A 26,498-nucleotide genomic window follows, 5' to 3' on the forward strand; every position below is an offset into this window, starting at 1 on the left:
ACTTTGAGCCAGGCCATCTTGAACATTCGGGCTGGGTCACTGTGGACAAGATGCTTAGCTTCTCTCTGGGCCTCACTTTACTCATCAGAACAGATGGAATAATAAAATCCTGCCCCTCACGTGGCCTGAAAGGGGAAGAACTGAGCTAGTGGACGTGAATATAAGTGAGGAGCTTGCCCCCTTACACAAATTCATCCCCTCTTAGGGCCTCCCCCGTGCCTTGGCGGTCCGTGGAAGGGTGCCAGACAGTGATAAAGAGGAGCCACTTCACCAGGACTCCCACCTCCTTCTTTCTAGAAAGACCAAGGCAGATCTGGACCCAAGAAACCAAAACTTGTCTCACCTGGCTTTCTCCATCTGTCAAATGGGTCTACAGAGTCCTCCCTCCAGGGCCACAGAGATGAAGAGGACAGGAAATGAGAGCTCAGTCTGTCAGCTGCAGAGAGTCAAAGGGGCCAGGAAGGAAATGGGCATTTTTTGAGGGGCGGTTCTGGGAGCCTTGCAGGTACCTCATGTCCCACCTGTAGGCACCTTTGTTCAGGGTACCCATGGACCCTCAGAGCAGTCACCCTGAGGCCAGGCGGAGGGGACAATTCAAGGACATAGACCATCATGCATGAGGGGATAAATGAGAGGGGAAGGTGGTCTTACAAACACAAACAGATGACTAATCAATCAATCCAGAAATGAGGCCAGGATTTATGGCAAAGTCCTTTCTCCCCACCTGGAAAATCTTCCATATTTTATAATTCGGCATGTCCTCAGAGCCCTCCAGATGGAACCAGAAACAGATTCAGTCCTGAACAGCATAGCCCCGCAGCTTACACACAGCAAGATCCACCTTCTGCTGGGACAGCCACCCTGAGCCCTGCAGGTAACCGAAGGAGGCCACAAAGGACAATGGGAATGAATTACAACAATAAGTTCAAATCCAAGCTCCACAGCTTAGAAGCTAAAGCCTCAGTTTGCTCACCATCAAGAAGGTGTTGTCAGCTTGACAGGAGGTAAGTGCAGGAGCGCCCAGCATGGTCGCCTCCCCCAGCTTGGAATCCAAGGGCTCAAATCCGGGTGCTGAGCCTCCCAGGAAAGCTCGATGGGCCCCATCAAAGGGCTTGGCAAACCACTTAGGCGTTTCCAGGAAAAAAGGGAGCCCAGCTTGAGGCCATGGAAAGCACGGTCCCCAATGTTGAGTCAGCCTTGAGTCATGAGCTAAAAACACGCTTTTGTCAATTACAGCTCTCGGCAGCCATAATTAATCCAGGGCTGATGAAAACTGTGTTTTTCACTCAACAGAGGAGGGTATTTCAGGTAATTAGGCATAACCTCATGTATTTGTAATTTGCCTTTCACATGAGCTCTGGCCGCCATGTCCAGGCGCTACCTTCAAAAAAAACTTACATCAACATTAACCAACAAGATGTGTCTGATTTCAAAAGATTACCCTTCGTCCTTAAGTATGTTGAGTGCAAAATGCTAAATACACAAACCATTAATTGGTTTTTTCCAACCCACCTATGGGAGTTTCTCTCTCTAAGAGAACCTCCCTGCACATGGGGAATGCAGTCACATTACATTTGCTGATAATTCTGTTCTGAGCTGATCCTGGAGCAACACATTCTATTGGCTGGAGAAAGGTGGAGATGTTGTATTTTGATCCATCATTCATTCATGCATTTTTTCACTACACCGCTACAGGGAACCGCTATGCACTGGGCTCTGGGCTGAATAAGGAACTGGGAACCTAGCTTAAGAAATTGCAGCTGGAGATGGTGGTAGCGACCAAGACCAATCACTTCCTTTTACAGATGGGAACCCTAAGGCCTAGATGTGCCCAAGTTCACCAGGAAGTTGATGGCAGAGCAAGGAAGAAAAGCCGGGTCCGTGCCTCCCAGTGAGCTTGGGAGGTCACAGAAGTCCTGGCTGTGCCTCCCCCTCTCGTGGGAAGCAAGGGCAGCCCCTCCAGCTTCCTCTGGGCACAGGGAGATCTCCAGGTGTGTCTCAAGGTAGGCCAGGTGGCTACTTGCAGAACACAGTCTTCCCTGCCAGGCCCTGCCCAACTGCAGGACACTCCCAGGAGAGGTTCCCCTGGTTCCCATGACTCAGGTGGCTCTCCCAGGACAGCTCCACTCTTCACACTGGGCCGATGTCGCAATGCCCAGCCAGATGAGGCAAGCAGGACCTTTGGTGTCTGCTCAACATTTCCTGAGAGCCCAGGGGAAATTGCCAACAGCCAGAATTCCTAGCAGCTGACTCCCAGCTACCCCAGGTCCCTACCCCTGACTTTCTCCAACATTGAAACCCCCCTTCCTCTTCTTTTAATTTATCAACCTCTACCAAGAAATAGGAATAAAAATAACATCTGTGCTGGCCAAGCACCAGCCTCTGGGGAGTGAGGGGAAGAGGGGGTGCTGAGGGCCCATTTTACATATAAGGAAACCAAGGATCGAAGACCTTAAGGGATTTCCCAAGGTCACCCAAGCAGTGAAGGCATCTCTGCGTCTGGACCCAAAGAATGCCCCAATAATAACAGTAATACTATCACCAACTAACTACAGGCATGTACTTATGCTGGCACCATGCTCGGCCCCAATGGGAATAACTCACCCAATCCTCCTAGACCACACAGAGAGGGGAGTGGTGCTCAGACTCGGGCTCTGACTATAGGGACGCCTCACTGCTGGGCAGCACCACCACGTCCAGTCCTGAGCCCAGAGTGCAGGGTTGCCGGCTGGGCGGGTCCCTTCTCCTCTGGGAACTTCACATTTCCACCTGTGAAATGGGACCAGGACAGCTCCCTCAGGCTACAGGAACTGAGAGCACACTGTGAGCATTCTGATGCTTCTCTTTCCATCTCTACCTCCAAACCCATGGCTTGCTGGTCACACACGTTCCCAAAACCCGGATTGGTACATCAGTCCCACAGACACAATGAAGAGCAGCTCCTCTGTGAACACAAACACCACACTGTGAGCCTGAAGGCAGATGGGCGAGCCTGCAAGCCCCTTCCCAGCCCTGGACCCATGGCTCTCTCCTGTGATCGAGGGCCCTGGGTAAGAGTGATCACTTGTGTCCTTTCCACTTTTACCTTGTTATGGTTCTAAAATTCTAAAGTTGTTTTTAAGTTACTTATTTCCTGATTTAATAGGCCAGAGGTATAAATGTATTCACTTCCCCCTCTCAAAAAAAAGACAGCAGGAAATCTTTTACTGAGCACCTATGATATGCCTGAAAAAATATTCAGTATGTCTTAGATAAATCCTTTCATTCACTTCTCTAATTTGTGCATTCCCTCATAAATAAGTGAATCTATGGGTGGGTGGGTGGATGGATGGATGGATGGATTGGTGGGTGGATGGAAGGACTGATGGATGGAAGGATGGATGGATGGATGGATGGATGGATGTTTGGATGGACAGACAGAGGGATGGATGGATGGATTGGTGGATGGATGAAAGGACTGATGGAAGGATAGATGGATGGATGGCAGCTGCATGTCCTATGCCCACAGCATGGCATAAGATTTGCACCCTGCATCAGGCACACAGATCCCCAGGTGGCACTCTCACAACCACAGGGCACCACCACTGGCTCTCACCCTTGAGCAAGTCTATGAAGGTCTCTGAACCTTCATTTCCCTCTTTATTAAATGGAGCCACTGATGCCTATTTGAACCAGGTAGTTGTGCAGATTCAAAGGGCATGCCTGGCATATAAATACACAGAAACTGCCACCATTATTGTTTATTTTATCATAAATAGCTATAATTCACAACAGAGGGTGAGCACATGTCAGAGAAGGCTAGACAAAGCATGGTGGTGACCAAAGAAAATGACCTCCACCCTTGCTTTTTTGGGGAGTGGGGAGCATTTGAGCACAGTGTGCTTCAGGTGGGACTCGTAGGTGTAGCTGCACGAGTATGGGTCTTTCAGGATGGGGGCAGCAGGAAGGACAAATGGAGGGGAGAAATTGGAGGTCAGGACAGGAGAGGCTGCATCCCCTATTCCCTTCACCGAGGGGAACATGGACAGCTCAGGCCACCCTGCGCTTGCCCGCATGACCGAGGGGAGCAGCTGAAGTGGGAGACGCTTACCCCTCGGTAGGAAGTGGACAGCCCAATCATGCAGAGATGTGAATCCCAAGGTAAGAAGCCGGCATTACTTTGTTAGCCAGGGGAGCCATGAAGGATTTTGACCAGGAAAGTGTACTAGTGAAAATAAGCTTTACAAAGAAACATTTCACAGTGGTATAAGCACAAAATTTGATCCAGGAGGGACCTAGAGAGAGGAGCAGGAGGGTGCAGGATTCCTGGTAAGAGAAGGAAGGAGCACAGACGCCATGGTTGTAGAAGGAATGCAGGGATGAAAAAGTGACTGTGGGCATGAACCAAAGAGGCCCGCTGTGGGGCGGCGGGCAGGAGACCACCGAGCACTGACCGAGGCCAGGCTCCAGGCCTACAAAGGAGGATCTGGGTGGGGAGGCAGACGCTGAGCTCAGGGTGGACACATGTTATGAGCTGCAGGTGGGACACCCAGGTGTCTTATTCTCACCAACAGTGGAATGTGGGACAGTACCCCAGATGGAGATCAAGGCTGGAGACGGTGGGGGGCTGCCATGTGCCTGCCCAGAGCTGGGAGTTGGCATCATCAGCATCCCTGGGGCAGGAGTCAAGGCAGCCCAGGTTTGGGGGGAGACGGGCCTCAGGGAAGCAACCAGGCATTGGTCAGGGAAGCAACACTCAACCTTGACTTGGACACTAACCAGCCTTTCCTTCAACCTCTAAAATAACAATATTTTATTTTATAATAAAAATGGTGTGTGTGTGTGTGTGTGTGTGTGTGTGTGTGTGTGTTATGTACTACTTTTGAGACCCTCTGGAGACCTTGTGTTCTGGTTGCAAGAAAAGGGACATCTATGGTTTCCTTCATATCAGGGCTTCTCAGCCTCAGCAACGCTGCTGATTTGAACCAGATAATTCTTTGTGGCGGGGCGTGGCATCCTGTGAGCTGCAGGGCATTCAGCAGCCCCCCTACCACTCTACTAGATGCCAGAAACCACCCCTTCCCCAAGTGTGACAACCAAAAAAGTCTCTGGACATTGCCAAAGGTTCCCAAGGGGGACAAAATCACCTCCAGTTACAAACCACGGTTCTATAGTAAGAGACACTTTCAAAGTCAGGCCCTCAAGCTTCGCATCTAACACACATAAGATTTTTAAGAATTAAGAATAACAGGGGCACCTGGGTGGTGCCATGGTTAAGCATCAACTCTTAGTTTTGGCTCAGGTAGTGATCTCAAGGTCATGAAATCGAGCCCCACATCCCAGTCTGCATTCAGTGCAGAGTCTGTTTGAGATTCTCTCTGCCCCTCCTCCCCCATCCCCGGCATGCATACACTCTTTTTCTCTCAAAAATAAGTAAATCAAAAGAAGAAAGAAAGAAAAGAAAGAAAGAGAAAGAAAGAAACGAGAGAGAGACAGAAAGAAAGAAATAAGAGAGAGAGAAAGAAAGAAAAGAGAGAAAGAAAGAAAGAAAGAAAGAGGAAAGAAGGAAGGAAGGAAGGAAGGAAGGAAGGAAGGAAGGAAGGAGGAAAGAAAGAAGAAAGAAAGAAAGAGAAAGAAACGAGAGAGAGAGACAGAAAGAAAGAAATAAGAGAGAGAGAAAGAAAGAAAAGAGAGAAAGAAAGAAAGAAAGAAAGAAAGAAAGAAAGAAAGAAAGAAAGAAAGAAAGAAAAGAAAGAAAGAAAGAAAGAGGAAAGAAGGAAGGAAGGAGGAAAGAAAGAAAGAAAGAAAGAAAAGAAAGAAAGAGAAAGAAAGAAACGAGAGAGAGAGAAAGAAAGAAAAAAGTAAGAGAGAGAGAAAGAAAGAAAAGAGAGAAAGAAAGAAGAAAGAAAGAAAGAAAGAAAGAGGAAAGAGGAAAGAAGGAAGGAAGGAAGGAAGGAGGAAAGAAAGAAAGAAGAAAGAAAGAAAGAGAAAGAAAGAAACGAGAGAGAGAGACAGAAAGAAAGAAATAAGAGAGAGAGAAAGAAAAGAGAGAAAGAAAGAAAGAAGAAAGAAAGAAAGAAAAGAAAGAAAGAAAGAAAAGAAAGAAAGAAAGAAAGAAAGAGAGAAGGAAAGAAAGAAGAAAGAAAAGAAAGAAAGAGAGAGAGAGAGAGGAAGGAAGGCAGGCAGGCAATAATCAATAATCTCAGTCAGGGCTTTGCAGTCAGACCCCCGGACAGAGCTGCTCTGTGCTCCCCAGCCGGGAGGCCTTTGGCAAGTGGCTGCAACTTTCCCCTGCCTCAGGGTGTTCATCTGTAGAATGGGAAGGAGGAGGACAAAATGTCCCGGGGAGGGACTCCCACCCACACAACCGGTCAGAAAGCCAAGGCCCTCCCCAGGAGGGTCCGGGTCATGGAGCTGCCACCGTTTTCTGGCAGTGCCCGGTGACTCAACTGGCAGGGATGCGGCCGCTTACAAAAGCGGGTGGATCTGGGTGAAGCAAGAGCTGAAACCTGAATGAATCGCGGGGAGGTGATCCGAGCCCTGGACTGACTGACGGAGGAGCCTCACTTTCTAGAAATCTGCCTTCCCCAGAACAGTTGCATCATGTGTGTTAAGAGGGCTTAGGGGCTTCAGTGTGCCTGGGTTTCACTTGTCTGGAGGCAGCCAGCAGGGAGGGCAGAGGGCCAGCGAGCTTCCAGGCTTTTCCGTGGAGCTCAGCCAGGCCCCACGCGGCCTCGGGCGGGCGGCAATCCGGGGCCATCACAGCCCTTCTTGGGAAATTGCTTGGCCAAGTGCACGTTGTCCAAGGGAGGTATTTTCAGGCGGATGGGAGTGGGTGTTGGCAGGAAGAAGCTGACCGGCAAGAGAGTCATAGGATTGCAAAACGAGGAGGCTCCTGAGCCACCGTCCACTTCAATAGGTGGCCAACCTCGGGCCCGGAGACGGCGCGGAATCCTGGCAACACCCGGGGAGCCCGTGTCATGCTCACTTCTCCCATGAGGAAGCAGAGACCAGAGAGGCAGAGTCACTCCCCTGAGAGCTCAACCAGTCAGGGATGCACTTGAAATTTGCACCCATGTCTTCTTGACTTCTGAACCGGTACGGGCTCCCTGGCATCTCTTTCCACCTGGCTTTATGGGAGGGATTTGGCTGGAGCCATCCCTGAGCTCGCACAGAGTCCCAGGTTAAAGCTTCTTTGACTAAAAGCCCAATCCTGTAATCCCAGCTGGTATCCGACCACCTTCCGCTGGGCGATGCACAAGGGAAAGAGGTGCTTGGTAGCACGGCCAATGAGCCCGGTCGAGACGCAAGGCACATTAGAGTCATTAAAAATCATTAGGATGGTTGGGCTCTGAGGTCAGCAAAGCAGGGTAAACACACTCGGGAGGAACGAGTTCTGCCCTTCCCTGCAGCGGCTCCCACTCATCCAAGCCCGGCACCCAGACAGCCAGGCTCCCGAGAACCTGCCCCTGGGCTCCGGCGCCCCTCCGCTGCCTCTCCAGCAACATCTTCAAAAGCACGTTGGAGATCTGCTTGGTTTTCGGTTGTCTCTTACAAACGGACCACCCAAAGGGCCACCCAAAGAAGCGTCCTTGGGTCAGCTTCCTCTGAGGAGCCCCCGGGCCCACTTCCCATCTCTTGCACCCGGATGCAGGAGGAGAGATGCGCTTTCACCCTTCTGTGTATCAGCCCATCTGCTGTCACCCGAAGACACCATCAGTCACTGGAGGGTGGGAAACACATCTCAGTAACAATGGCGGCTCCCATTCACTCCGTGCACCAAGCATCTTGTAGTCTCGTATGTGGGATCTTTAATCCCCACCAATAATCCTGCAAGGGAAATATTATCCTGATTATGCAAATGGCACTCCTGGGGGCTGCAGAGTGGTAATGACTTGCCCAAGGTCACTGTTAGTAAACTGCAGGGACCCGAGTTTGCCCCTCCCACAACTCCAAGCCCCCTCCCTACACCGGCCCTCACACAGAGTAGGTATTGACTACTTGGTTGCAGAATAAGTGAAGGAGTGAGTAAATGAATCAAATAAATTTGAAAACTTGAATTGCTTTATTTGCATTTTCAAAAAGGAGTACATCAGGGCGGCTGTGAGGAAGCAGACTATTGATTAAATAGTCTCCTGGATTTCTGAACTCAATGAAAACAATCTCGAAATAATTTTGCGACTTTTGGCCCATTCTTAACACAACAAAAACATTTTAATTAAAGTTGATTCCTAAGCCAACTTTTCTTTCCTAAGAGATGGAGAAGTCATGTTCACTGAGCATCTACTATTGGTACACACAACACTCCGTACATCAGCACACTGGATCTTCACGGCTACCCGGCAAATGGGCATTGTTACCAATTTCCAGAGGAGGAGACTGAGGGTCAGAGTGGTTATGTGTCTCACCTGAGGCCACACAGGGAGGTGAAGCCAGGAAGGTCAAAGGCCAGGACTGTGTGTGAGTCCACACCTGACCCTCAACCCTGCCCACAAACACCCTGTTGCTCCAACCGAGCTTTGTCTCCTAAGTTGGCAATTTGCAAGCGGGACATTTCCAGCACCACCCCTCAGCCAGTGGGCCTTCTACATGTGCGCTCAGGACACCAGAGAAGCAGAGACTCCTGAAATAAATGGAAACAACCAAAAAGTCTAGAAAGAAGCTGTTTAGTTTTCAGCCTTCAGGAACGGTTAGTGTTACGAGAAAAAAAAAAAAAAAAAAAAAAGTCTCTTGTGGTTTTAGTGTCAACTTCTGAATGGCAGGTGGAGGGTGGGGAGGAGACTTAAAACTCTGTGGCATTTAGGGCTGCTATAGCCAGCCTTGCCTCTCCCAACAAAGGGGTCTTCCCCCACAGAGAAGTTTCCAGTGGAGGAAGGGAGCCCCTGACATGGTTCTTGCAGGAGGCTCTGTCTGTCTGTCTGTCTGTCTGTCTTGGATCTGTGCACTCAAGCACAACCGCCCCCGTGAACCCAATCCAGACGATCCCGACCCTGTGCCGCCCCCACTCCCGCACCAGGACCTGCAAAGGCAGGCCGCGGAGCCCGGACGCCAGCCCCCGAGGCCAGCGCTGTGGCCCATCAGGGGAGTCCTCGGCAAGCAGCCATCCCAGCGGCTACTGGGACCTGGCTACTGCCTCCCGGGCACTTGGAGTCACTGAGCGAATTCCCGGCCCTGGAACCAGGCAGACAATCCCTTATGTCTTGCCACCTTCCTACCGTGGCTGCCAGGCGCGGCCCAGACTCTGAGATGCTGAATAGCCCATTTGTTGTGAGATCAAAGGGCCACCTGTGCAAAGCGCCCCACTGCCTGGGGAGCGCCCCACCGCCTGGAGCAGGCCCTGGCGCCCCAGGCCGCGTCCTGCCCCCAGAGCCTGCCTCCCTGCCCGCCAGACCCCAGGCTTTCCCACCTGGGCCAGAGCATCTCTCCACCCCCACCTCCTATTCACGTTGCCCTTTCTAACAACGCCTAACCACCTTCCTCAAATGCCACGTTCTCACAGGTCTCCACGCTTCCCCGTTTGCTGTTCCCGTTGGACATGCCCTTCCTTGCCTTCTGGGCCCAGATAAGGCTCAGGCACCATCTCAGGCAGGATTCGTCCCCAGATCCTCAGGGTGGTTCAGGGCTCCGAGAGTGCAGGGCACGTTCCATCATCACTGCCTGGTGCCCCTGGCCTCGCTGGGAGGCCCGGAGGGCTCCCCAGTCTGTGAGTAGCCCCAAAGGCCTGCGTACAGCCCTCGTGTGGTTGGCAGCAAACGCTATCGGACTGAAGCGGGTGGCAGAGAATGGCACGAGCACGTTCTCCTCCAGGCAGAGAGAGTGAGCAAAGAGAGAGGGAATGGGCACTGCTTGCAAACATATCTGGAAACAAATTTAGATACAACGTGGGGCGCCTGGGTGGCTCAGTCGGTTGAGCACCTGACTCGTGCTTTTGTCTGGGGTCATGACCTTGGGGTCGCAGGATCGATCGAGCCCCATGTCAGGCTCCGAACTCAGTAGGGAGCCTGCTTGTCCCCCTCACTCTGCTCCTCCCCGCTCCCTGCTCGTGTGCGTGTGTGCCCTCTCTCTCTCTCCCCCCCCCCCGGCCAAAAAAAAAAAAAAATTTTTTTTTTTTTTAATTTGGATGCAACATTTAAAACAGAACTCCACCTGCTCCCGCCCAGTCCAGCCACAGTCTTCCTGGCGAGGCCCCCTGCCCACCAGGCTGCTCTGCTGGTGCCCCTCCAGTCCTCACAGAAGGCACGTCATCCGGAAGAACGCCAGTCTGGTCATGTCATCCACCCCCAGGGAAAACGTGCCAGAGTCCCTCCCCAGTGCTTTTGAGGAACACACAGAATCTCTACCTTGGCCCAAAAACCTGAAATCCAGCAATCCTAATCCCCATCTTTTTGGCATTGAGGCATAGGACGCTTTTCCTACTTTTCTATCTTGTTTCTCACTTTCTCTCGTGAGTCACTGATGCCTTCCCGTAATATCGCCGAGCCTCCGGCAGTCACAACAAGCCCGGCCTCACCCTTTCATAACTGTCAGGTGGGGAGAGAGTGTGGACAGGTGGTGAGTGGGCATTTGGCCTGGGATGACTTGTGTGCTGGATAATTTCCCTCAGCCAGGGTCACACCTCTCTGGCCCCCACGCTCTCCACACCAGCCACAAAGCCCTCCTTCCGTGTCTCCTGCCACAGGCCCTTTGCACATGCTGTTCTCTCCTCTAGGAATGTTCCCGCTCAACTTCGTCTTCTTACCTTCAAAGCTTTGCATGTGGCTTTCCCTAGCAGGAAAGACCTACAATTATTGGCATCCCCAGCTCTTATGTGCTTTGATAAATGACTGGTTCCCTCACTGGAATGAAAACTCCATGGGGACAGCACTTAAACTATCTGCAATATAGGCACATAGAGCTGCTTAATGCCCCCACGTGCATGAATTGCTACCCCACCTTACAGACCATCTCTGTGGAGTCAACTCTCGGAGATTCTAGAAGGCTTTAATGCATTGATCATCCCCATCTTGTCTGTCTCTTTCACCCGTGATCTCCCAGGGGTAGGGAGCATGACTTATCCACCCACTTCCCTGCAGCCCAGAGCACGAAGCTTCACTCCCTGGAGATGCTCCCTGAGCTTGTTCTTGAACAACTGGAAAAGCAGTGACTGTTGTGCCAAAGGAGTCCTCACAGCCCTGACCCTCCATCCTTGTGCAGCGCCCAGGATCCCCCTCCCCCAGCAGACCTGGCCCTTCCTGCTTCTTTTCATTTTCCTTTGGCCCTGCCCCCACCCCCCCAACTCACCCCACCCCCCCACCCCCGCTTGGGCTTTTCCTGCCCCACCTTTTCAGAAAGTGCAAAATCTCAACTAAGTCGGAAGTGAATTGTGGCTGGTCAGGCCCCGGAGGGATGGAGACCCTCTCTCCCACATGGAAAATATGTTTGCCTCTTGGCAGAGATGCAACCCTCCTCGTATTAGTCGTCTCCCTTCACCCCACCTCCCGCTGGCCCCCCAGCCCCAGCCCCCACCCTGCAAGATGGAGAGCATGGCTTTAAGAATGAGACATCAAATCCCATGTCAAAGGCCGCCTGCTCCTGGAAGGGCTTTGGGATCCCCGGAGGAAAGAGCAGGTTGCCCTGGGCCCCTCTCCCCTCGGTGTATCATCACTAATTCCTGCCCCATTGTGTTGGACACTGTGCTGTGTCATAGGCCAATGGCCCTGCACCCATGCTTGCTCCTTCAGCAGGGAGCGTGATCTCTTTCTCTTTATGTCCATCTGTTCATTTAACAAACCTGGCCTTTACTCTGTGCCATGTCCTGGGCTGGAACTGCAGACACAGAGGTGAATAAGATTGGAGTCATCTAGTATCTGATGATGAACGAGAAGTCCGGCAACCACCCCTTACCACACAACACAGCAGGGGCTCTGATGGTGCTGGCCCTGGGCTGTGAAAGCAGAGAAGCTACTGAGCCATCCAGGAGGGACACACAGGTTGGGAAACAATTCTTAGAGGAAGTAACATCTGAGTGGGGTTTTGAAGGATGTGTAGGAGTCTGTGGAGCCATTAAGAAGGGAAAATGCAGACCAAGATTAGGAAAAGATGCCAAGTAGTTCAGTCTAGCTGACTATAAGCAGCCTGGGGCAGCCCCATCACATGAGGAGTCACGTTAGGAAATAGGTTTTTTATTGTTTACATTTCCAAGGCTCCAGAGTAGGTCCAAGCCAATGCCCAAGACACAGAGTGTGTTGGGGAAGTAGACATGTGCTGTCCATTTCAGTTGGCTCTTCTCCCTGCTGTCCACTGTTAGAGTATAAGCTTCTCCTTCCCGAGGTCCATACACGTGTGCATGGCCCTACAGCATTTTTGCATGGCCCTACAGCAATTTACAGCATTGTGTGACACTTAAGAGACGCTCACTCAATATGTGCCTTAACCAACAATTGCATGACACTGGGTTTGGTGAAAAGTATTTGTGATAATCGTGGTAACGGGTAGCTTTCCCCTGCCTGGAACTTAGTAACCTAGTAACGTGCTGAGCACGCTGCAGGCGTTCCTCACCTGACACCATCTGATGTAACAACAGGTGACCCGGGTGGGCATTGCCATCTCTATTTTGCAGATGAAGAACCCGGGGGTCAGGGCAACTTACAGGTCTGTCTGACGTGTGACATTACACCTCTACATCGGTTCCCATATCATGGTTTGGGCAAGCTGAGGTCACATGCCTCTAGGAACTGCCCCTTGGTCACTTATGAGCACTTGATACAAGTTAGAGCCAGCCCCATCATCTAGCTCAGAGAGCCACCCTCTGTCCCTGTGGCTCACCTTCCATCTGCCCCTCCTGATCCACTTCAGTCTCCTCCTGTGATGGCAGGAGGCTGATCTGCGGCGACTGACAGGCCCTCTGGCCCCCCAGATCCCTCCCCGGGACTCACGACAGGCCACTGCACCCCCTCCCCTACCCTCACCCTCAGGTCTCCTCCTCCCCGCCCCCCCACACACAGCTGCAGCCTGTTATGCCTTAGGCTTTCCCTCTGCCCTGTTCAGCCCTTTGTAAGATGCTACATCTGTTAAAGACCCCTCTGATGACCCAGTTTGAGGGGGCCCTGTTTCCTTCCAGGGCCTAACCAATACACATCCTGCATCCAAACAGCCTTGTTAAAACGGCCTTGTCAAACGGGCCATCTAATTTGTCCTGCCTCTCTTGGGTAGATAGTGCCGTTTCTCCATCCAGCTCCTGGGGCACCACCTCCCTAGAGAAATAATTTCCTAGGCCCCCAAGAAATCCAGGTGTGACCTCAGCTTCTGGGGAAGCCAGAAGCCTTCACAGTCTGCAAGCAGGAAAGCAAGGTTGGCCCAGTGCGACTGGGGACATTGAAGCTGGTACCCTAGCAAAGCCAGGGATGTGTGAGGGTCCCCAAAGCAATGCTAACCCCTAGAAAACACTTGTGCAGACCCCTCGAATGGTGGAGGGGGAGCCCAGCGGGGAGGTAGAAGAGGAAAAGGGCAGAGGTAAGAGTGTCCCTGACACGTCCCCAGGCCCCTGTGGGCAGACAGACACCTGAGGGGCTGGACCAGACCCCCACCACCACCACCTACCCACTCAGCACCTCAAGGGAGCCGCAGGAAATGTGAATGTTTCCAAAGCTCCCCAGGTGATTCTAATAAGCAGCCAGGCTGGGTGAATAAATGACTTGAAATTCCTACCAACTCAGAGTATACAGCTCTATGATCTAAGAATAATCAGATTCAAAGAGGATTCCAAGTTCTGATTCCACTCTGGTCCTTGGAACAGCCCAGAGGAATTTGACAGGAGCATGTCATAACCACCTAAAACCCTCTCCTTGGTTTTCCCAGCCACTATGCACTCAGAAGATGCTTGCCCCAAACTCAGACTTCATAAAAATCAAAAGATGCCTGCATTCAGGTTCCAGAGAGGCACAGACCTAATTGCGACACCCGACCCATCTCAGGCATAAATTCCATTTAAGTTCTATGAAACAATAAATACATGTTTGAATTAATACCAATATTTATTGGGGTTTAGCAAGAATCCACACTGGTGTATATCTCTGAGTTTTATCTACATGTCCCTTATAGAGTTATTAAAACACCAAAATATAATTTTAATAATCAGTGGGATTTTAATTAACGCACAATAATGATTCCCATTCAATTGGACTCCTCACTTTCAGAAAGTAATTACTCATTCACGACACTTAATTTGAAGTGTTACCACAGATTTGTATCTCCTGAAGCCACAAGAAGTTAGATCATAATATTTCTTGTTAGAACTTATAAAGCAAGTTCACTTCAGAGAGAGAATGAAGACCAGGTTCCAAGGGAGGAGGAAAAAATTGGAAAGAGCCGGGAACCAGTTGGGTGGCCTCAGAAGAAGACGAGTGTGGTCTCGGGAGTGAGAACACCACCCTGGCTTTCACCAGCACAACAGATTTCGGCAGCATGGCCCAGCATGCTCCCCTGCACCATGCCCAGGGGTCCCTCGTGTTGAACACCTCCAGGGATGGAGGGCTCATTTCCATAGAAAGAAAGGTGTCCTGTATAACCTTGGAAAATCCCTTCTCCTCTCCAAACCTCCATTTTCCCACCTACCAAATGGGAGGAATAGAGTCTGGTCAGCCTGCCTCCTTGTTGCCACAAGTCCCAGTGAGCAGCTGGGTGGGAGCTTGTCTCCACAGACACAGGTCTATTCAGACACTCGAGGTGTTGAAGATTCATCTTGGAAACGTTCTAGTGCCACAATTCCCAAGGACATTGACAGAGGCCCCCCGGGCATGAGGTCCGTGGAAAGAGGCAGACACTCTGATGACTGGGGCACGTCTGGAGGTCAGACCATGGGCAAGGATGCCTTCAGGATCCCTGGGCTGCCTCCACCTCCCACCACCCCCACCTCAGAGGCATCTCCCGCTGGCTCTGTAGGGCACCCCTCCCAACCACAACCCAGTGTCAAGAAACATGGTGGCTCCAGGTGCGGAACGAACAGAATGCTGAGCCTCTGGGCTTTCCAAGGTGGGGTCACACCAGAACTAAAGGAGAAAGCCCGCTTCCCAGGAAGCCCTTAGAAACATGAGCAGGTGTACAAAGGAGAGCTGGACAGGGGATGGCCACTCAGCAGGGCTCAGGATAGCAAGCAGGCACCCAAGTCCGCCACACCCCCAGCAGTCAGAGAATAGTCTCACTTTAAATATGCTACCTCCATCTCCAGGGAAGATGAATATTTTATTTTTTTTAAAGATTTTATTTATTTACTTGACAGAGAGAGAGACAGCAAGAGCAGGAACACAAGCAGGGGGAGTGGGAGAGGGAGAAGCAGGCTTCCTGCCGAGCAGGGAGCCCAATGCAGGACTCGATCCCAGGACCCTGGGATCATGACCTGAGCTGAAGGCAGACGCTTAACGACTGAGCCACCCAGGCGCCCCCAATATTTTATTTTTTTAAGATTTATTTATTTATTTGAGAGGTCAGGGGTGGGGGTGGGCAGAGGGAGAAAGAAAAGGAGAACCTCAAGTAGATTCCCCGTTGAGTATGGAGCCCGATGCCGAGCTTGATCCCAGGACCCTGAGATCATGACCTGAGTTGAAATCAAGAGTCGGCCGCTTAACTGACTGAGCCACCCAGGCGCCCCGGAAAATGAATATTTTAAATGAGGTATAGATCACTCCAATAAATCTTTTCCACCTGTCCAAAAAGCATCCCCACACTGTCCACTTGGGGCCAAGGTCCAGAGGGGCACCTTACTTGCTCAGAAGCAACCTGGGGATGATTTTGGCCCCCAAGGCACATTTGGCCCATATCTGGGACATTTTGGGGTACACCTCGGGGTACCACCGGCATCTACTGGCAAAGGCAGCAATGTGGCTAAACATCCCACAAAGCACAGTACAGCTTCTTGTCCCCAACAAATACCTGGCCCATCCAAAACATCAGGGGGGCTGAGATGGAGAAGCCCGAGTCTGGATCCATACCTGGTCCCCATTTCGTTAGTGAATAGAACAGGTACGGCAGACATTGTTCATATGTGATCCAATTTGGTTTCGCCCCATTATCGTCTCCATTCTACAGATGAGGAAGCTGAGGCCCCGAGAGTTCATCGCTCGTCAGCAGTTGCACAGTGGCAGAGGCAGACTAATTCCTGATCCGTCTGCCTCCTGAGACCTTCAGAAGACACGGCGCCACATCCCAAGGCCAGACGCAGAAGGCATTGCGCACCCCAAGGCTCTCCCTTAGAGCTAGAACCTCTAGCTCAGGGCATACTTAAAGCCAAATAAATCCAGGCAATATCTTGTGTGACTTCAGGTTTCACTGTAAACACAAACCTCAGGCCACTGTGGGTGGAACATTTTCTTGAGATTTGCCGTGCTGAACCCATTTGCAACGGAATCTGGTTTCCCCTAGTTTTGACTCCCCGCAAAGAGGACAAACCCTGTATGTTCCACCAATTATCATTGTTGAGAAACTCACACTGAGCACACATGAGAAAGCCCGCTCCTGGGAGGCTCCCTGGAAGTGGACGATCCCTGTGAATTCCAGCAGGTGAATTTGGCTATGAGGTACAAGAAAATTCTATACTGTTTATCTTCAAGGGTTTGCCCAAAACCAGATGCCTCGGGGCATACATTTTTCTTATATTCTTCACAGTTTTGAAGAGCCCAAGGAAAGAAAATAAACATATTCATTAAGAACTGATTATCATTTCACTAACTGAAAGAACTGTCCTCCAACATAACCACGGGGTACATGGAAGGGGCCTGGTCTTTGCCTGTTTGTATTGCAGGTGAGGAGACTGAGGCACAGAGAGAAAGGATTCACTCCAGGTGCTCAGTGGGCTATAGCAGACCCCTGACTCCCAGGACATTCCGGAGCAACACTACTCTGATACAAGGTGCATCCTAACATATTCTTACAGGAATTTTTTCTGGCCCAAAATAATATCTGGCACTAAATAATATCATGACCAGGTAGTGTTTCCAACTGAGGAGAAAGAAGGGAGTGGAGACAAGTATGGAAAAGTATTCCCTTTCCACAGCAATTTCAAGGATACTCTCCAGACTAACAGTGCTAAAAGGGCCTCAAAGGGTGTCCACTCCAATTCCCATCCATTCATCTTGCAGCTGGGAAGAGTGAGATCAAGAATGGTAAAGTTTTGGGGAACCTGGGTGGCTCAGTCTGTTAAGCATCCAACTCTTGATTTCAGCTTAGATCATGATCTCAGGGTCCTGGGATCAAGCCCCGTGTCGGGCTCTGTGTTCAGCAGGGAGTCTACTTGAGATTCTCTCTTTCCCTCTCCTTCTGCCCCTGCCCCTACTTTCTCTCTCTCTCTCTCTCACACAAAAATAAATAAATAAATCTTAAAAAAAAAAAAAAAAGAACGATAAAGTTTCTTGAGCAGATACATGGTCATGATCAAATGCCATGTTCCCCAAAAGGAAATATTCATAGGTAAACACAAGGGAGGTGAAAGAGAAAGAGAAGAACTAAACTGATAGTATAGAAAACCAAATCAGTGAAACAGAGCATTGGCTGGGGAAATCACCCCATCACTCAAGAAAAGGATCAATAGACAATATAATAAGCAAAATGATAGAAGGCAAGAAAACTCTATCATGGTGACACAGTATTTATGCAATAGGAATTCCAGACGGCCCAGGTCAGACAGAAGGTCACCGCTAACTTGAGGACTAAGAGAAAAACGATTTTCCTGAGGTGAATATCTCTCTTTGTGTTGAGTTTTTGTGTTCTAAGTACTAGACAAAATTAAAGAGCCCAATGCCTTAGTGATTTCTTTTTTAATCTAAAGGATGAAAAGAAAAAAAAATTTACTAGCATCCTCACTGAGGAAACAATGATTTGGCACCAGAACTTTCCTCCACATTCCCAAATAACAGAACACATCAGAGCATTCTCCATAAAATAAGAAAAACAGTTAGTGGCCCAAGAATCTACTCCTGCCAAGATGAATGAGGAAAAGCGATTTCCAAAAAGCAAGGACGTTGAAGGTTTATCCCTCACGTGTCTTTGGAGAAGGAAAAAATGACCTTGAAAGAAATTCTCTAGATAACTGAAAACTCTATCAAAATGAACAAAAGCCATGAGTAACATTGATGTTAAAGATAGATGATAGATAGATAGATAGATAGATAGATAGATGATAGATAGATAATAGATCTAATGATGATAGATAGATATAGATAGATAGATGATAGATAGATAATAGATCTATCTATTATAAGATGATAGATGATGATGATAGATAGATAGATAGATAGATAGATAGATAGATAGATAGATAGATAGATAATACATAGATTTAACCTCACTGGTAAACAAGGAAATGCAAATGAAAATAAATGGGCCTCATGTTTGCCTAGCAAGTTGCTATAAATTGTTTACTATAGATTCAAATTTACTTATCTTACACCTCTGAGACCAGATATGTTCCCAAATTTAGAAATTTTCAGATTCTAGAAAGGAACTTTGTTGCATGTGGGGTACATCAGCAACCCTCCTGCTATGGTCTGAATGTTTGTATCCCACAGAGCTGCAAGTGCCTTTTGCCCTGTGAGGGTACAACAAGAAGTCCGCACCCCAGAACCTCATCTAACAGCACAGGCACACTGACCTCAGACTTCCATCCTTCCACCTTTGTGAGAAAAAAAGGTTTGTTGCTTATACATCACCCAGTCTGTGGTATTTGTTATAGCAGCCTGAATGGACTAAGACACTCCCCCTCCCAAAAAAAAAAAAAATGTCTAGAGCAATACTTCAAAATCTAATACCATCTACAGCTGAGAGAAAGGAGGAGCGAGGTGGCTCAGATGAGGTGGCTAGGACTTAACCCTGAGGCAGCCTGACTTCAAAGACTCTTCCCATGGCCCAGGCTTTGACTGTGTGTGTTCTTTGTGGGTTCTCACCCTAAGTTCTATCTTTGAGAAATCAGGTGGGCTGAAGTGTGAATAACTGGACTGCTCAAATAAGTAAAAATCACCATCAGGGGGAAAATGACCAGAAAGCCTAAGGGTTGTTGGCCTAGTTTCATTCTGCTGACCAAATTACATATGCAATGCCTTGGGACTTCAGCCGAGCTGAGGGGATGTTGCCGTCCCCCTGGAGGACAAGAAAAATGTCACCTGTGAGGAAACCAACCATGGCCATCGTGTGCCAAGAGGACAGAAAGCTCTAACCCAGTTTCTGCAAATCTAGTTTTTTCTACAGAACACAAAAGATGCTACATAGAAGCCTAAAACTTTTCATCGAGGCATAAAAGATATTAATTTTATGATTGCAAAAGTATTTGTTCATCACCACTGGTTCAACGAGGGCCTGTGTTCTCAAGGTAAAAGAAAAATCTTTTCTTCTCCCTGATCAAGTTAATCTTGCTAGTGATAAATCACCATCCCTCACATACTGTCCTTTGGTTTACTCATCACTCGGGCTTTCAGGATGGAGCATCAGCCACATTGGCTCCTGTCTCAGTGGACTGCTGGGTACAGGACAGATTCCTCTATGCTCTTGTAAAATATTCCACACAAAAGAAATAATTCTAAATCCTGCCCCCTACACATACACACATCCCCTTAGAGCCTTGGGGAGCAGGAGAAAGGGAATTGTTTGCAGATTTGTGGAGACTTTGAGACTGTCCTTCAAGGAATGAAGGCAAAATAATGCCTTTCAGACACACAAAAGCTAAAAGAATTCAGCACCAGCAGACCTGCACTACAAGAACTATTAAAAGAAGTTGTTCATGCACAAGGAAAATGATACTAAATGAAAATCAAGGTCCACACAAAGGAATGAAGAGGCCCAGATATGGTAACTCCATGGATAAATATAAAGATGCCTTTCTTATTCAAAACTCTTTCAAAGATAATTGACTGCTTAAAGGAAAAATAAAAATGTATTGTGGGATTTATAGCATAAGTAGAAGTACAATGTGTAACAACAATAACACAAAGGGCAGGAGACAGGAAATGGAAGTACATTGTTGCAAGTTTCTTATACCATTACATGAAATGGAATAATGTCACTTGAAGGCCATGATAAGTTAAAAATGCATATTATAAACCCTCAAGCAACTATTAAGATAACTCAACCAAAAGTTAAGGCTAATACACCAATAAAGGAGACAAAATAGAATCATAATCAAAATATTCTGTCCAAAGGAAGGCGGAAAAGAAGGCAGGGGGGACATCAAAGAAAAAATGAGACCAACAGAAGACGAATAACAAGATGGTAGATTTAAACCTCATCATATCAATAGTGGCATTAAAATTCATGATCCAAACATCACAATTAAAAGGCAGAGTTTGTCAGATTGAATTAAAAATAAGACAAAACAAAACAACTCTGTGAAATCTCTATGCTGCCTACAAAAAAAAAAAAAAAATACTTTAAATATAAAGACAGGTTAAAAGTAAAACCCGTGGGAAAAAAATATACAATACTAACACTAAACAAAAGAAAGTGGGTGTGGCTACATTAATATCAGACAAAGTAGATTTCAGAATAACAAAGGGAAAGCAAAGGTAATCTCATAATGAAGGGGGTTAATTCATCAAAAGTACATTCTAATCCTAAATGTTTATGCATTTAGCAACGAAATTTCAAAGTACATGGAGCAAACTGTTAAAACTGCTTGGAGAAAGAAACAAATTCACAATTTCATTTGAAGATCTCAATACCCTCTTTTCAATAATTGACAGAACAAGTAGACAGAAAATCATTAATAATACTTGAACACTACCAAGCAACTTGATCAAATTGACATTTACAGTACACTTTACCCAACAATACCCAGAAGAATACACATTCCTTTCCAGTGCAAATGAAACAGTCCCCAGAATAGAACATATTCTGGGCCATCAAACAAGTCTCAATAACCCAAGTCCTACAAAGTATAGTCACTGACCACAATGGAATCAAATTGAAAATCAGTAACACAAGGATATCTAGAGAATCTACAAGAATTTGGAAACTAAGTAACACACGTCTAATAACTCATGGGTCAAAGGAGAAACCAAAAGGAAAATTAGAAAGTAGTATAAACTGAATAAAAATGAAAATAATCAAAATTTGTAGGATGCTATTACACACCACTCAGGGTGAAATGTGCAGCTTTAAATGCCTATATTTGAAAAGAAGAAAGTCCTCAACTCAATAATCTCAGCTTCTGCCATAAAAAAAAAAAAAAAAAACTGAAGAAGAACAAATAAACCAAAATTAAGCAGACAAAAAGGAAATAAAAACAATCAGAGGAGAAATCAAAGAAATAGCAAAACAATAGAAAAAAATTGATAAAACCAAAAACTGGTTCTTTGGAAAGATCAATACAATTGATGAAACTCCAGCCAGACTGACTAGGAAAAATAGAAGAAACAAATTACCAATATCAGAAATGAGTGATGACATCACTACAAATTCTACAGATATTAAAAGGATAATTAGGAAACATTATTAAAAATGTTAGTGATGTGATAAAAAAATATTCTGTCTTGATTATGGCAGTGGGTACATAACTATATTGTTTTTCAAAATTCATATAGAACGATATACCTATAAAAGGTAAACTTTAGTATCTGTACCTCATGACTTAAAAAAATAAAAAGCATTGTGCTGAGTGAAAAAGCTGGATACAAAAGAGTAAATACTATATGATTCCATTATACGATGTTCTAGAAAAGTCAAACCACAAGTACAGAAAACAGATCAGTGGTTGTCAGAGGTTTGGTTTGAGAAGATTAGCTACAAAGGACCATGAAAAAACTTTTGTAGTGATGAATTTACCCTTATTTTGCTTGTGTATTTTGGTTCTGTATTTTGGTAGAGGTTACACAATTTTATACATTTTTCAAAACACATCAACTATACACTTAATAAAGCTGAATTTTTATTGTGCAAATTATACCTCAATAAATGAATGAAAGAAATGAAAAAAAATGTTATGCCAAATGGGTGGGAGGATGGGTGAAATAAATGAGATTAAGAGTACATTTATCGTGATGAGCAGAGCGATGTATAGAATTGTTGAATCATTATGTCATACACCTGAAGCTAATATAGTACTGTATGTTAATTATACTTCAATAAAAAATAGGGTTTTTTTTAAAAAAGTTAAAAAAAAAAAAATGTTATGCCAACAGAATCAACAATTTAGATGAAATGGACAAACTGCCAACTTACACAAGAAGAAATAAGTTACCCAAAAAGTGCTTTAAATTTTAAGGACATTGAAATTCTACTCAAAAACTTTCCCGGTAGAAATCACCAGGCCCAGATGTCTTTACTGGTGAATCCTACTTGAACATTTCAGAAAGTGATAATATCGAACTCTTCCAGAAAACAGAAGAGGAAGGAACATTTCTCAGTGCATTCTATGAATCCAGCACAACCCTGATACCAAAATAAGATTAAGATATTACAAGAGAAGAAAACTATAGTACAATAACCCATATGAAAACAAATGCAAAACTTCTTTTTAAAAATGTAGTAAACTGAGTCCAATAACATCATGGCCAAGTGGGTTTTCTCCTGGGGAATAAAGGACTGGGTTAATTTCTGAAAATCAATCAATATCATTATCATATTAACAGACAGAAAATGAAAATTAATGATCATCTTCATAGATATATAAAAAGCATTTGACCAAAGCAAGCATTCATTTCTAATTTTTTTTAATTCTCCACAAACTAGAAATAGAAGGGAGCTTCCTCAATCTAATAAAGGGCATCTTCCAAAAACATATGCTAGCATAATATTTAATGGTGAAAGACTGAATTCTTTCATCCCAAGATCAGGAACAAGTGACAGATGTTTGCTCTCACTTCTATTCACTACTGCACTAGAAGTTCTAAGTTGTGTAATAAGGCAAGAAAAAGAATACAAGGAATCCAGATGAAAAAGAAGATGTAACACTGTTTTTATTCACAGACATGATAGTCTATAAAGAAAATCCCACATGATATACTATAAAAAGTGACCATAATTAATAAGTGAGCGTAGCAAAGTTTCTAGATAGATTGATATTAAAAAATCAAATATATTTCTATATGCTGGCAACAATCAGAAATTTAAATGAAAAAATCATTTACAATAGCATTACAAAGTAAGAATCACTGAGGGAAAAGTCTAACAAAAGATGTATAAGGCCCAAGCACAGGAAACTACAAAATACTACTGATAAAAATTCTAAATGAATGAAGTGATTTATTATAATCATGAACCAATAAATTCACTCTTGTTAAGATATCAATTCTCCCTTGAAGAAGGGGAAATCGGAGCAGGAGACAAACCATGAGAGACTATGGACTCTGAGAAACAAACTGAGGGTTCTGGGGGGGGCAGGGGGATGGGTTAGTCTGGTGATGGGTATTAAGGAGGGCACGTACTGCATGGAGCACTGGGTGTTATATGCAAACAATGAATCATGGAACACTACATCAAAAACTAATGATGTAATGTATGGTGATTAACATTAACATAATAAAAAAAAAAGATATCAGTTCTCCCTTAATTGATCCATAGTTTCAATGGAATCCCAACCAAAATCCAACCAAGCTTTCTTACAGAAACTGGCATACTGACTCTTAAGATTCTTACGGAAATGCAAAGGGCCCAGAATGGAAAAGATAACTGGGTTTTTTTGGTTTGTTTTGGTTTGGTTTTTTTAGAGAGAGAGAGAGGGGAGGGATGGAAGCAGGAGCAGAGGGAGAGGGAGAGAGAGAGAATCTCAAGCAGACTCCCCACTGAGCGTGGAGCCCGACACAAGGCTTGATCTCACAACCCTGAGAGCATGACCTGAGCCAAAATCAAGAGTCAGACGCTTAACCCACTGAGCTACCCAGGTGCCCTGAAAAATCAACTTTTAAAAAGAACATAACTGGAAGATCAACACTACCTGACTTAAAGACTTATGAAGCTACTGTAATCAAGACACTGTGATATCGGTGTGAAGACAGACGAGCAGAATAGACTCCAAAAATAAATCCACATAAATATGGTCAATTTGTTTTCAACAAAGATGTAAAGGTAATTCAGTGGAGGAAAGACAGTCTTTTCAACAAGTGCTATTAGTCATGTGCAAAAAAAAAAAAAAAAAAAGAACTTTAATCCATACCTCACCTCACATACAAAAATTAACCCAAAATAAATGATAAACCTAAATGTAAAGCATCAAACTGAAAAACTTTTAGAAGACAACATATAAGAAAATCTTTGTAACCTTTGATTAAGCAGTGATTTCTGAGATAGGACAGCAAAAGCACAATTCTTAAAGGTTAAAAAAAAAAAAAGATAATTGACCTCAGCAAAATTAGGAACTTCTGCTCTTCAAAAGACACTGTCATTAAAAAGTCAAGCCACAGGATGGGAGAAAATATTTGCACACCATATTTCTGATAAAGAACCATCACCAGAATATATAAAGAACTCTTAAAACTCAATAGTAGTAATAAAAACCCTAATTTAAAAATGGGCAAGATTTAAAAGACTCTTTACCAAAGCAAATAAAAGGATGGCAAATAGATATATAAAAGGATGCTCACATCATTAGCTATTAGGACAGTGTAAGTTGAAAACTGCAATGAGCTACCCACCTATTAGAAATAATGTCGAAAATTAAAAAGACTTACCATACCAAATGTCGGTGAAGGTATGGAGTCCTATAACTCTCATGCATTGCTGGTGGGAATGTAAAGTGGTACAATCACTTTGGAAAACAGTCTGGCAGTTTCTAAAATGTTAAACATACACCTCCAATGTGATCAAACCATTCCACTCCCAGGTATTTACCCAAGAGAAAAGAAAATATATGTCCACACAAAGACTTGTACATGAATGCTCATAACAACTTTATTTGTAAGAACCCATAACTGGAAACAATCCGAATGTCCGTACCAGGTGAACTGATTAACAAATTGTGGCATAGTCATCCAACGGAATACCACTCCACAATAAAAAGGAATTATTCCAGCTAGTAACTGCATCAGTGAATCTCAAAGTAATCATGCTGACTAAAAGAAGCCAGATGTGGAAGACTACAAAGGGTACCATTTCATTTAAATAAAACTCTAGAACACACAAACCAATCTATGGAACAGAAAGCAGACCAGTGGTTGCCTGAGGATGGAGGGGCAGAGGTGCAATAAGCGAGGAGGGGCAGGAGGGAGTGATTGAAGAGGGGCATGAAGAAATGTTTGGGGGTGATGGATATGTTTCCTATCTGGTTTGTGGTGATGGTTTCATAGGTGCATTTGTATGTCAAGACTTATGCAAATGTGCACTCTAAACCTGTGTGGTTTATTGCTTGTCAATTAAACCTCAATAAAGCTGTCAAAGATTATGATGCACATGAGCTTTCTGGACCCACAGCCCCCACCCTTTTACCCGAATTACCGACCTGGGTCTTGCACCGGTGGGAAGTTTCTAATGAATGAACCTCTCCATGTTTCTGCCAGTAATCTTGTAGCACAAATTGAAAAGAGATCCTCCTAACTGCCAGGTGTTCTTGTAGCTGGTCTGACATTTCCTCTATGGTCCTGGATTTGTATCTGGACTGTCCACCCAAACAGCTCTAGAAGCTGCTTCAGAACCTGGGACTCAGACACAATTGCAGCTCCAGGCTTGCACACAGCATGTGCACTGAGCTTCTGTAAGCTCACAAAGAACAGTGCCCCTGCCTCCACCCAAGGTCAGATTTCCAGCCCTGTCAATGGGCAGGATGGTGGTGTGCAAAGTTGGTACCAAAATGCAAGCATGCACACTCATGTATGTGTCCCCATAAGAGTCCCTCCATTTCTCTCTTCAAGTCTTAGTTCGGGCTCTGTCTTAATAATCTTGCTGTCTTACCTTTTTGTTCATGGATTAAACCTAAGGCAATGTCTTATAGATGTTTGGTCTTATTTGTTTGGTTTTTTCCAACCCACAGTAGATTCTGGGGTAGGGGAGGGTTTCTGAGAGAAATGCTGGCCAGCTAGGAGGGTTTCAGCATCACTGAGCTACAAGGGATCTAAAATGATGATTGAGGACAGTCCACACATTTTCCAGGTGAGGTGCCCACCACCAGAAAAGAGGCGCTAATCTCCCCGGGTCACACAGTAAGATAGTGGCCATGATGGGACTTGCATTCCAAATCTTGCAAGTCTCCTGTCAGCCTCATGCTTTTATGCAACAGTTTGAGAAAGAGACAGAATAACTACAAAAAGCAAACTGAAAACACGTTAAAGAACAGAAATCTGGGGCCATTCAGTGTTAACAAATAACAATAGTCCATGTCAAAGCCACTACAAAGACAGACAGACAGACAGAGACAGAGAAGCTTCCTTTGCTGTTTGAGGTATTCAGAATCTTCAAGATAGCAAATTGGTTTTCACAGTGCACATGGAGGAGGTGTGACATCGAAGTTTGAGTGTAGAGCGCAGCAATGCTGACAAACTGTCTGCTGACAGGGACATGAAGTTGTATTTGTGAATCAACATCAGTAGGAAGGAAGGAAGGAAGGAAGGAAGGAAGGAAGGAAGGAAGGAAGG

Source organism: Phoca vitulina, unplaced genomic scaffold (assembly GCF_004348235.1).
Source record: "Phoca vitulina isolate PV1807 unplaced genomic scaffold, GSC_HSeal_1.0 scaffold7, whole genome shotgun sequence".
Taxonomy (NCBI): domain Eukaryota; kingdom Metazoa; phylum Chordata; class Mammalia; order Carnivora; family Phocidae; genus Phoca; species Phoca vitulina.